We start from the raw sequence: 10,625 nt of genomic DNA, 5'->3' as shown, positions 1-10,625 counted from the left end.
TGCTTCTTTTACAAAAAATTAAGCAGGAAATATGAATTGCTCATTCTAATATGTGCTATTTCTGATGGCATCGCAACCTTGGGCAATATGACTCTAAGGTAGTGGAGTCCAGAGTTCTTGGATGCTTTGCCAACATATCAAGCCTGACTGTGCTTCTAAATAGCATGAAATAGCAATCTTTGTACAAAGTTTTAATATTGGGGAGACAGATTGGTCGAAAAAAAGCAGACAGGCGCTGCTGAGATTCTAACTCAGGATCTCCTGTTTACTAGACAGGCGCTTTAACCAACTAAGCCACAGCACCTTTTTTGCATCTGGTCTCCTTTCCTTCCTCATGTAATCATTTAGAAGTGAAATCCACTTTTTTAAGGCTGGGCTTCTGTTGCAATATAACTTTTCAAAATGTTTTCCAATTGACTGAAACTCCATTGCACAAAACGAGCATGTCATTAATCGTCGATTTAGAGTGGACTGCATTGCCCAGTGTGTGCATTGAGGAGCACATGTTCGTATTTACTGGGGAGCAAGTTTGCACTCATGAATGTGGCAAAACATTCAAATCCGTAAGTGGGTGAACATTAAAGTCCTAGATGCTGCAAATCTCTATATCTGGATACGGAATGACTGAAAAAAGTTATGTCTCCAGTGTCGAAATGTGTGTAATGCACTAGTAATTCATTTCCTTTATTGACCAGTGAGGTAGCCATGTATGGAGGTGCTGTAGAGTGAAAATCAAGTTTCAAATGGGCAGTGATCCCTGTGCCTGGATAGCTCAGTCGGTAGAGCATCAGACTTTTAATCTGAGGGTCCAGGGTTCAAGTCCCTGTTCAGGCGTACCTTTGCTTCTTTTACAAAAAATTAAGCAGGAAATATGAATTGCTCATTCTAATATGTGCTGTTTCTGATGGCATCGCAACCTTGGGCAATATGACTCTAAGGTAGTGGAGTCCAGAGTTCTTGGATGCTTTGCCAACATTTCAAGCCTGACTGTGCTTCTAAATAGCATGAAATAGCAATCTTTGTACAAAGTTTTAATATTGGGGAGACAGATTGGTCGAAAAAAAAGCAGACAGGCGCTGCTGAGATTCGAACTCAGGATCTCCTGTTTACTAGACAGGCGCTTTAACCAACTAAGCCACAGCCCCTTTTTTGCATCTGGTCTCCTTTCCTTCCTCATGTAATCAATCAGAAGTGAAATCCACTTTTTTAAGGCTGGGCTTCTGTTGCAATATAACTTTTCAAAATGTTTTCCAATTGACTGAAACTCCATTGCACAAAACGAGCATGTCATTAATCGTCGATTTAGAGTGGACTGCATTGCCCAGTGTGTGCATTGAGGAGCACATGTTCGTCTTTACTGGGGAGCAAGTTTGCACTCATGAATGTGGCAAAACATTCAAATCCGTAAGTGGGTGAACATTAAAGTCCTAGATGCTGCAAATCTCTATATCTGGATACGGAATGACTGAAAAAAGTTATGTCTCCAGTGTCAAAATGTGTGTAATGCACTAGTAATTCATTTCCTTTATTGACCAGTGAGGTAGCCATGTATGGAGGTGCTGTAGAGTGAAAATCAAGTTTCAAATGGGCAGTGATCCCTGTGACTGGATAGCTCAGTCGGTAGAGCATCAGACTTTTAATCTGAGGGTCCAGGGTTCAAGTCCCTGTTCAGGCGTACCTTTGCTTCTTTTACAAAAAATTAAGCAGGAAATATGAATTGCTCATTCTAATATGTGCTATTTCTGATGGCATCGCAACCTTGGGCAATATGACTCTAAGGTAGTGGAGTCCAGAGTTCTTGGATGCTTTGCCAACATATCAAGCCTGACTGTGCTTCTAAATAGCATGAAATAGCAATCTTTGTACAAAGTTTTAATATTGGGGAGACAGATTGGTCGAAAAAAAGCAGACATGCGCTGCTGAGATTCTAACTCAGGATCTCCTGTTTACTAGACAGGCGCTTTAACCAACTAAGCCACAGCACCTTTTTTGCATCTGGTCTCCTTTCCTTCCTCGTGTAATCATTTAGAAGTGAAATCCACTTTTTTAAGGCTGGGCTTCTGTTGCAATATAACTTTTCAAAATGTTTTCCAATTGACTGAAACTCCATTGCACAAAACGAGCATGTCATTAATCGTCGATTTAGAGTGGACTGCATTGCCCAGTGTGTGCATTGAGGAGCGCATGTTCGTATTTACTGGGGAGCAAGTTTGCACTCATGAATGTGGCAAAACATTCAAATCCGTAAGTGGGTGAACATTAAAGTCCTAGATGCTGCAAATCTCTATATCTGGATACGGAATGACTGAAAAAAGTTGTGTCTCCAGTGTCAAAATGTGTGTAATGCACTAGTAATTCATTTCCTTTATTGACCAGTGAGGTAGCCATGTATGGAGGTGCTGTAGAGTGAAAATCAAGTTTCAAATGGCAGTGGTCCATGTGCATGGATAGCTCAGTCGGTAGAGCATCAGACTTTTAATCTGAGGGTCCAGGGTTCAAGTCCCTGTTCAGGCGTACCTTTGCTTCTTTTACAAAAAATTAAGCAGGAAATATGAATTGCTCATTCTAATATGTGCTATTTCTGATGGCATCGCAACCTTGGGCAATATGACTCTAAGGTAGTGGAGTCCAGAGTTCTTGGATGCTTTGCCAACATATCAAGCCTGACTGTGCTTCTAAATAGCATGAAATAGCAATCTTTGTACAAAGTTTTAATATTGGGGAGACAGATTGGTCGAAAAAAAGCAGACATGCGCTGCTGAGATTCTAACTCAGGATCTCCTGTTTACTAGACAGGCGCTTTAACCAACTAAGCCACAGCACCTTTTTTGCATCTGGTCTCCTTTCCTTCCTCGTGTAATCATTTAGAAGTGAAATCCACTTTTTTAAGGCTGGGCTTCTGTTGCAATATAACTTTTCAAAATGTTTTCCAATTGACTGAAACTCCATTGCACAAAACGAGCATGTCATTAATCGTCGATTTAGAGTGGACTGCATTGCCCAGTGTGTGCATTGAGGAGCACATGTTCGTATTTACTGGGGAGCAAGTTTGCACTCATGAATGTGGCAAAACATTCAAATCCGTAAGTGGGTGAACATTAAAGTCCTAGATGCTGCAAATCTCTATATCTGGATACGGAATGACTGAAAAAAGTTATGTCTCCAGTGTCAAAATGTGTGTAATGCACTAGTAATTCATTTCCTTTATTGACCATTGAGGTAGCCATGTATGGAGGTGCTGTAGAGTGAAAATCAAGTTTCAAATGGCAGTGATCCATGTGCATGGATAGCTCAGTCGGTAGAGCATCAGACTTTTAATCTGAGGGTCCAGGGTTCAAGTTCCTGTTCAGGCGTACCTTTGCTTCTTTTACAAAAAATTAAGCAGGAAATATGAATTGCTCATTCTAATATGTGCTATTTCTGATGGCATCGCAACCTTGGGCAATATGACTCTAAGGTAGTGGAGTCCAGAGTTCTTGGATGCTTTGCCAACATATCAAGCCTGACTGTGCTTCTAAATAGCATGAAATAGCAATCTTTGTACAAAGTTTTAATATTGGGGAGACAGATTGGTCGAAAAAAAGCAGACAGGCGCTGCTGAGATTCGAACTCAGGATCTCCTGTTTACTAGACAGGCGCTTTAACCAACTAAGCCACAGCACCTTTTTTGCATCTGGTCTCCTTTCCTTCCTCATGTAATCATTTAGAAGTGAAATCCACTTTTTTAAGGCTGGGCTTCTGTTGCAATATAACTTTTCAAAATGTTTTCCAATTGACTGAAACTCCATTGCACAAAACGAGCATATCATTAATCGTCGATTTAGAGTGGACTGCATTGCCCAGTGTGTGCATTGAGGAGCACATGTTCGTCTTTACTGGGGAGCAAGTTTGCACTCATGAATGTGGCAAAACATTCAAATCCGTAAGTGGGTGAACATTAAAGTCCTAGATGCTGCAAATCTCTATATCTGGATACGGAATGACTGAAAAAAGTTATGTCTCCAGTGTCAAAATGTGTGTAATGCACTAGTAATTCATTTCCTTTATTGACCAGTGAGGTAGCCATGTATGGAGGTGCTGTAGAGTGAAAATCAAGTTTCAAATGGGCAGTGATCCCTGTGCCTGGATAGCTCAGTCGGTAGAACATCAGACTTTTAATCTGAGGGTCCAGGGTTCAAGTCCCTGTTCAGGCGTACCTTTGCTTCTTTTACAAAAAATTAAGCAGGAAATATGAATTGCTCATTCTAATATGTGCTATTTCTGATGGCATCGCAACCTTGGGCAATATGACTCTAAGGTAGTGGAGTCCAGAGTTCTTGGATGCTTTGCCAACATATCCAAGCCTGACTGTGCTTCTAAATAGCATGAAATAGCAATCTTTGTACAAAGTTTTAATATTGGGGAGACAGATTGGTCGAAAAAAAGCATACAGGCGCTGCTGAGATTCTAACTCAGGATCTCCTGTTTACTAGACAGGCGCTTTAACCAACTAAGCCACAGCACCTTTTTTGCATCTGGTCTCCTTTCCTTCCTCGTGTAATCATTTAGAAGTGAAATCCACTTTTTTAAGGCTGGGCTTCTGTTGCAATATAACTTTTCAAAATGTTTTCCAATTGACTGAAACTCCATTGCACAAAACGAGCATGTCATTAATCGTCGATTTAGAGTGGACTGCATTGCCCAGTGTGTGCATTGAGGAGCACATGTTCGTATTTACTGGGGAGCAAGTTTGCACTCATGAATGTGGCAAAACATTCAAATCCGTAAGTGGGTGAACATTAAAGTCCTAGATGCTGCAAATCTCTATATCTGGATACGGAATGACTGAAAAAAGTTATGTCTCCAGTGTCAAAATGTGTGTAATGCACTAGTAATTCATTTCCTTTATTGACCAGTGAGGTAGCCATGTATGGAGGTGCTGTAGAGTGAAAATCAAGTTTCAAATGGCAGTGATCCATGTGCATGGATAGCTCAGTCGGTAGAGCATCAGACTTTTAATCTGAGGGTCCAGGGTTCAAGTCCCTGTTCAGGCGTACCTTTGCTTCTTTTACAAAAAATTAAGCAGGAAATATGAATTGCTCATTCTAATATGTGCTATTTCTGATGGCATCACAACCTTGGGCAATATGACTCTAAGGTAGTGGAGTCCAGAGTTCTTGGATGCTTTGCCAACATATCAAGCCTGACTGTGCTTCTAAATAGCATGAAATAGCAATCTTTGTACAAAGTTTTAATATTGGGGAGACAGATTGGTCGAGAAAAAAGCAGACAGGCGCTGCTGAGATTCTAACTCAGGATCTCCTGTTTACTAGACAGGCGCTTTAACCAACTAAGCCACAGCACCTTTTTTGCATCTGGTCTCCTTTCCTTCCTCATGTAATCATTTAGAAGTGAAATCCACTTTTTTAAGGCTGGGCTTCTGTTGCAATATAACTTTTCAAAATGTTTTCCAATTGACTGAAACTCCATTGCACAAAACGAGCATGTCATTAATCGTCGATTTAGAGTGGACTGCATTGCCCAGTGTGTGCATTGAGGAGCACATGTTCGTATTTACTGGGGAGCAAGTTTGCACTCATGAATGTGGCAAAACATTCAAATCCGTAAGTGGGTGAACATTAAAGTCCTAGATGCTGCAAATCTCTATATCTGGATACGGAATGACTGAAAAAAGTTATGTCTCCAGTGTCAAAATGTGTGTAATGCACTAGTAATTCATTTCCTTTATTGACCAGTGAGGTAGCCATGTATGGAGGTGCTGTAGAGTGAAAATCAAGTTTCAAATGGGCAGTGATCCCTGTGCCTGGATAGCTCAGTCGGTAGAGCATCAGACTTTTAATCTGAGGGTCCAGGGTTCAAGTCCCTGTTCAGGCGTACCTTTGCTTCTTTTACAAAAAATTAAGCAGGAAATATGAATTGCTCATTCTAATATGTGCTGTTTCTGATGGCATCGCAACCTTGGGCAATATGACTCTAAGGTAGTGGAGTCCAGAGTTCTTGGATGCTTTGCCAACATTTCAAGCCTGACTGTGCTTCTAAATAGCATGAAATAGCAATCTTTGTACAAAGTTTTAATATTGGGGAGACAGATTGGTCGAAAAAAAAGCAGACAGGCGCTGCTGAGATTCGAACTCAGGATCTCCTGTTTACTAGACAGGCGCTTTAACCAACTAAGCCACAGCCCCTTTTTTGCATCTGGTCTCCTTTCCTTCCTCATGTAATCAATCAGAAGTGAAATCCACTTTTTTAAGGCTGGGCTTCTGTTGCAATATAAATTTTCAAAATGTTTTCCAATTGACTGAAACTCCATTGCACAAAACGAGCATGTCATTAATCGTCGATTTAGAGTGGACTGCATTGCCCAGTGTGTGCATTGAGGAGCACATGTTCGTCTTTACTGGGGAGCAAGTTTGCACTCATGAATGTGGCAAAACATTCAAATCCGTAAGTGGGTGAACATTAAAGTCCTAGATGCTGCAAATCTCTATATCTGGATACGGAATGACTGAAAAAAGTTATGTCTCCAGTGTCAAAATGTGTGTAATGCAGTAGTAATTCATTTCCTTTATTGACCAGTGAGGTAGCCATGTATGGAGGTGCTGTAGAGTGAAAATCAAGTTTCAAATGGCAGTGATTCATGTGCATGGATAGCTCAGTCGGTAGAGCATCAGACTTTTAATCTGAGGGTCCAGGGTTCAAGTCCCTGTTCAGGCGTACCTTTGCTTCTTTTACAAAAAATTAAGCAGGAAATATGAATTGCTCATTCTAATATGTGCTATTTCTGATGGCATCGCAACCTTGGGCAATATGACTCTAAGGTAGTGGAGTCCAGAGTTCTTGGATGCTTTGCCAACATATCAAGCCTGACTGTGCTTCTAAATAGCATGAAATAGCAATCTTTGTACAAAGTTTTAATATTGGGGAGACAGATTGGTCGAAAAAAAAGCAGACAGGCGCTGCTGAGATTCTAACTCAGGATCTCCTGTTTACTAGACAGGCGCTTTAACCAACTAAGCCACAGCACCTTTTTTGCATCTGGTCTCCTTTCCTTCCTCATGTAATCATTTAGAAGTGAAATCCACTTTTTTAAGGCTGGGCTTCTGTTGCAATATAACTTTTCAAAATGTTTTCCAATTGACTGAAACTCCATTGCACAAAACGAGCATGTCATTAATCGTCGATTTAGAGTGGACTGCATTGCCCAGTGTGTGCATTGAGGAGCACATGTTCGTATTTACTGGGGAGCAAGTTTGCACTCATGAATGTGGCAAAACATTCAAATCCGTAAGTGGGTGAACATTAAAGTCCTAGATGCTGCAAATCTCTATATCTGGATACGGAATGACTGAAAAAAGTTATGTCTCCAGTGTCGAAATGTGTGTAATGCACTAGTAATTCATTTCCTTTATTGACCAGTGAGGTAGCCATGTATGGAGGTGCTGTAGAGTGAAAATCAAGTTTCAAATGGGCAGTGATCCCTGTGCCTGGATAGCTCAGTCGGTAGAGCATCAGACTTTTAATCTGAGGGTCCAGGGTTCAAGTCCCTGTTCAGGCGTACCTTTGCTTCTTTTACAAAAAATTAAGCAGGAAATATGAATTGCTCATTCTAATATGTGCTGTTTCTGATGGCATCGCAACCTTGGGCAATATGACTCTAAGGTAGTGGAGTCCAGAGTTCTTGGATGCTTTGCCAACATTTCAAGCCTGACTGTGCTTCTAAATAGCATGAAATAGCAATCTTTGTACAAAGTTTTAATATTGGGGAGACAGATTGGTCGAAAAAAAAGCAGACAGGCACTGCTGAGATTCGAACTCAGGATCTCCTGTTTACTAGACAGGCGCTTTAACCAACTAAGCCACAGCCCCTTTTTTGCATCTGGTCTCCTTTCCTTCCTCATGTAATCAATCAGAAGTGAAATCCACTTTTTTAAGGCTGGGCTTCTGTTGCAATATAACTTTTCAAAATGTTTTCCAATTGACTGAAACTCCATTGCACAAAACGAGCATGTCATTAATCGTCGATTTAGAGTGGACTGCATTGCCCAGTGTGTGCATTGAGGAGCACATGTTCGTCTTTACTGGGGAGCAAGTTTGCACTCATGAATGTGGCAAAACATTCAAATCCGTAAGTGGGTGAACATTAAAGTCCTAGATGCTGCAAATCTCTATATCTGGATACGGAATGACTGAAAAAAGTTATGTCTCCAGTGTCAAAATGTGTGTAATGCACTAGTAATTCATTTCCTTTATTGACCAGTGAGGTAGCCATGTATGGAGGTGCTGTAGAGTGAAAATCAAGTTTCAAATGGGCAGTGATCCCTGTGACTGGATAGCTCAGTCGGTAGAGCATCAGACTTTTAATCTGAGGGTCCAGGGTTCAAGTCCCTGTTCAGGCGTACCTTTGCTTCTTTTACAAAAAATTAAGCAGGAAATATGAATTGCTCATTCTAATATGTGCTATTTCTGATGGCATCGCAACCTTGGGCAATATGACTCTAAGGTAGTGGAGTCCAGAGTTCTTGGATGCTTTGCCAACATATCAAGCCTGACTGTGCTTCTAAATAGCATGAAATAGCAATCTTTGTACAAAGTTTTAATATTGGGGAGACAGATTGGTCGAAAAAAAGCAGACATGCGCTGCTGAGATTCTAACTCAGGATCTCCTGTTTACTATACAGGCGCTTTAACCAACTAAGCCACAGCACCTTTTTTGCATCTGGTCTCCTTTCCTTCCTCGTGTAATCATTTAGAAGTGAAATCCACTTTTTTAAGGCTGGGCTTCTGTTGCAATATAACTTTTCAAAATGTTTTCCAATTGACTGAAACTCCATTGCACAAAACGAGCATGTCATTAATCGTCGATTTAGAGTGGACTGCATTGCCCAGTGTGTGCATTGAGGAGCGCATGTTCGTATTTACTGGGGAGCAAGTTTGCACTCATGAATGTGGCAAAACATTCAAATCCGTAAGTGGGTGAACATTAAAGTCCTAGATGCTGCAAATCTCTATATCTGGATACGGAATGACTGAAAAAAGTTATGTCTCCAGTGTCAAAATGTGTGTAATGCACTAGTAATTCATTTCCTTTATTGACCAGTGAGGTAGCCATGTATGGAGGTGCTGTAGAGTGAAAATCAAGTTTCAAATGGCAGTGGTCCATGTGCATGGATAGCTCAGTCGGTAGAGCATCAGACTTTTAATCTGAGGGTCCAGGGTTCAAGTCCCTGTTCAGGCGTACCTTTGCTTCTTTTACAAAAAATTAAGCAGGAAATATGAATTGCTCATTCTAATATGTTCTATTTCTGATGGCATCGCAACCTTGGGCAATATGACTCTAAGGTAGTGGAGTCCAGAGTTCTTGGATGCTTTGCCAACATATCAAGCCTGACTGTGCTTCTAAATAGCATGAAATAGCAATCTTTGTACAAAGTTTTAATATTGGGGAGACAGATTGGTCGAAAAAAAGCAGACAGGCGCTGCTGAGATTCTAACTCAGGATCTCCTGTTTACTAGACAGGCGCTTTAACCAACTAAGCCACAGCACCTTTTTTGCATCTGGTCTCCTTTCCTTCCTCATGTAATCATTTAGAAGTGAAATCCACTTTTTTAAGGCTGGGCTTCTGTTGCAATATAACTTTTCAAAATGTTTTCCAATTGACTGAAACTCCATTGCACAAAACGAGCATGTCATTAATCGTCGATTTAGAGTGGACTGCATTGCCCAGTGTGTGCATTGAGGAGCACATGTTCGTATTTACTGGGGAGCAAGTTTGCACTCATGAATGTGGCAAAACATTCAAATCCGTAAGTGGGTGAACATTAAAGTCCTAGATGCTGCAAATCTCTATATCTGGATACGGAATGACTGAAAAAAGTTATGTCTCCAGTGTCAAAATGTGTGTAATGCACTAGTAATTCATTTCCTTTATTGACCAGTGAGGTAGCCATGTATGGAGGTGCTGTAGAGTGAAAATCAAGTTTCAAATGGCAGTGATCCATGTGCCTGGATAGCTCAGTCGGTAGAGCATCAGACTTTTAATCTGAGGGTCCAGGGTTCAAGTCCCTGTTCAGGCGTACCTTTGCTTCTTTTACAAAAAATTAAGCAGGAAATATGAATTGCTCATTCTAATATGTGCTATTTCTGATGGCATCGCAACCTTGGGCAATATGACTCTAAGGTAGTGGAGTCCAGAGTTCTTGGATGCTTTGCCAACATATGAAGCCTGACTGTGCTTCTAAATAGCATGAAATAGCAATCTTTGTACAAAGTTTTAATATTGGGGAGACAGATTGGTCGAAAAAAAGCAGACAGGCGCTGCTGAGATTCGAACTCAGGATCTCCTGTTTACTAGACAGGCGCTTTAACCAACTAAGCCACAGCACCTTTTTTGCATCTGGTCTCCTTTCCTTCCTCATGTAATCATTTAGAAGTGAAATCCACTTTTTTAAGGCTGGGCTTCTGTTGCAATATAACTTTTCAAAATGTTTTCCAATTGACTGAAACTCCATTGCACAAAACAAGCATGTCATTAATCGTCGATTTAGAGTGGACTGCATTGCCCAGTGTGTGCATTGAGGAGCACATGTTCGTCTTTACTGGGGAGCAAGTTTGCACTCATGAATGT

At 40.9% G+C, this 10,625-nt stretch overlaps 2 non-coding genes across 2 annotated transcripts; both read right to left on the bottom strand.

Annotated features, from left to right (window-relative positions):
* Nucleotides 1-3,589: 3,589 nt before the first annotated feature.
* On the bottom strand, nucleotides 3,590-3,663 carry TRNAT-AGU (transfer RNA threonine (anticodon AGU)). The gene has a single exon. It is a non-coding gene; the product is annotated as a tRNA-Thr (tRNA).
* A 6,647-nt stretch (nucleotides 3,664-10,310) lies between these two features.
* On the bottom strand, nucleotides 10,311-10,384 carry TRNAT-AGU (transfer RNA threonine (anticodon AGU)). Its single transcript has one exon. It is a non-coding gene; the product is annotated as a tRNA-Thr (tRNA).
* Nucleotides 10,385-10,625: the final 241 nt, after the last annotated feature.

This window comes from Ambystoma mexicanum, unplaced genomic scaffold, assembly GCF_040938575.1.
Source record: "Ambystoma mexicanum isolate Mex_15411 unplaced genomic scaffold, UKY_AmexF1_1 Mex_scaf1, whole genome shotgun sequence".
NCBI classification, from domain to species: domain Eukaryota; kingdom Metazoa; phylum Chordata; class Amphibia; order Caudata; family Ambystomatidae; genus Ambystoma; species Ambystoma mexicanum.
This window is presented reverse-complemented; position numbering and strand designations above follow the sequence as displayed.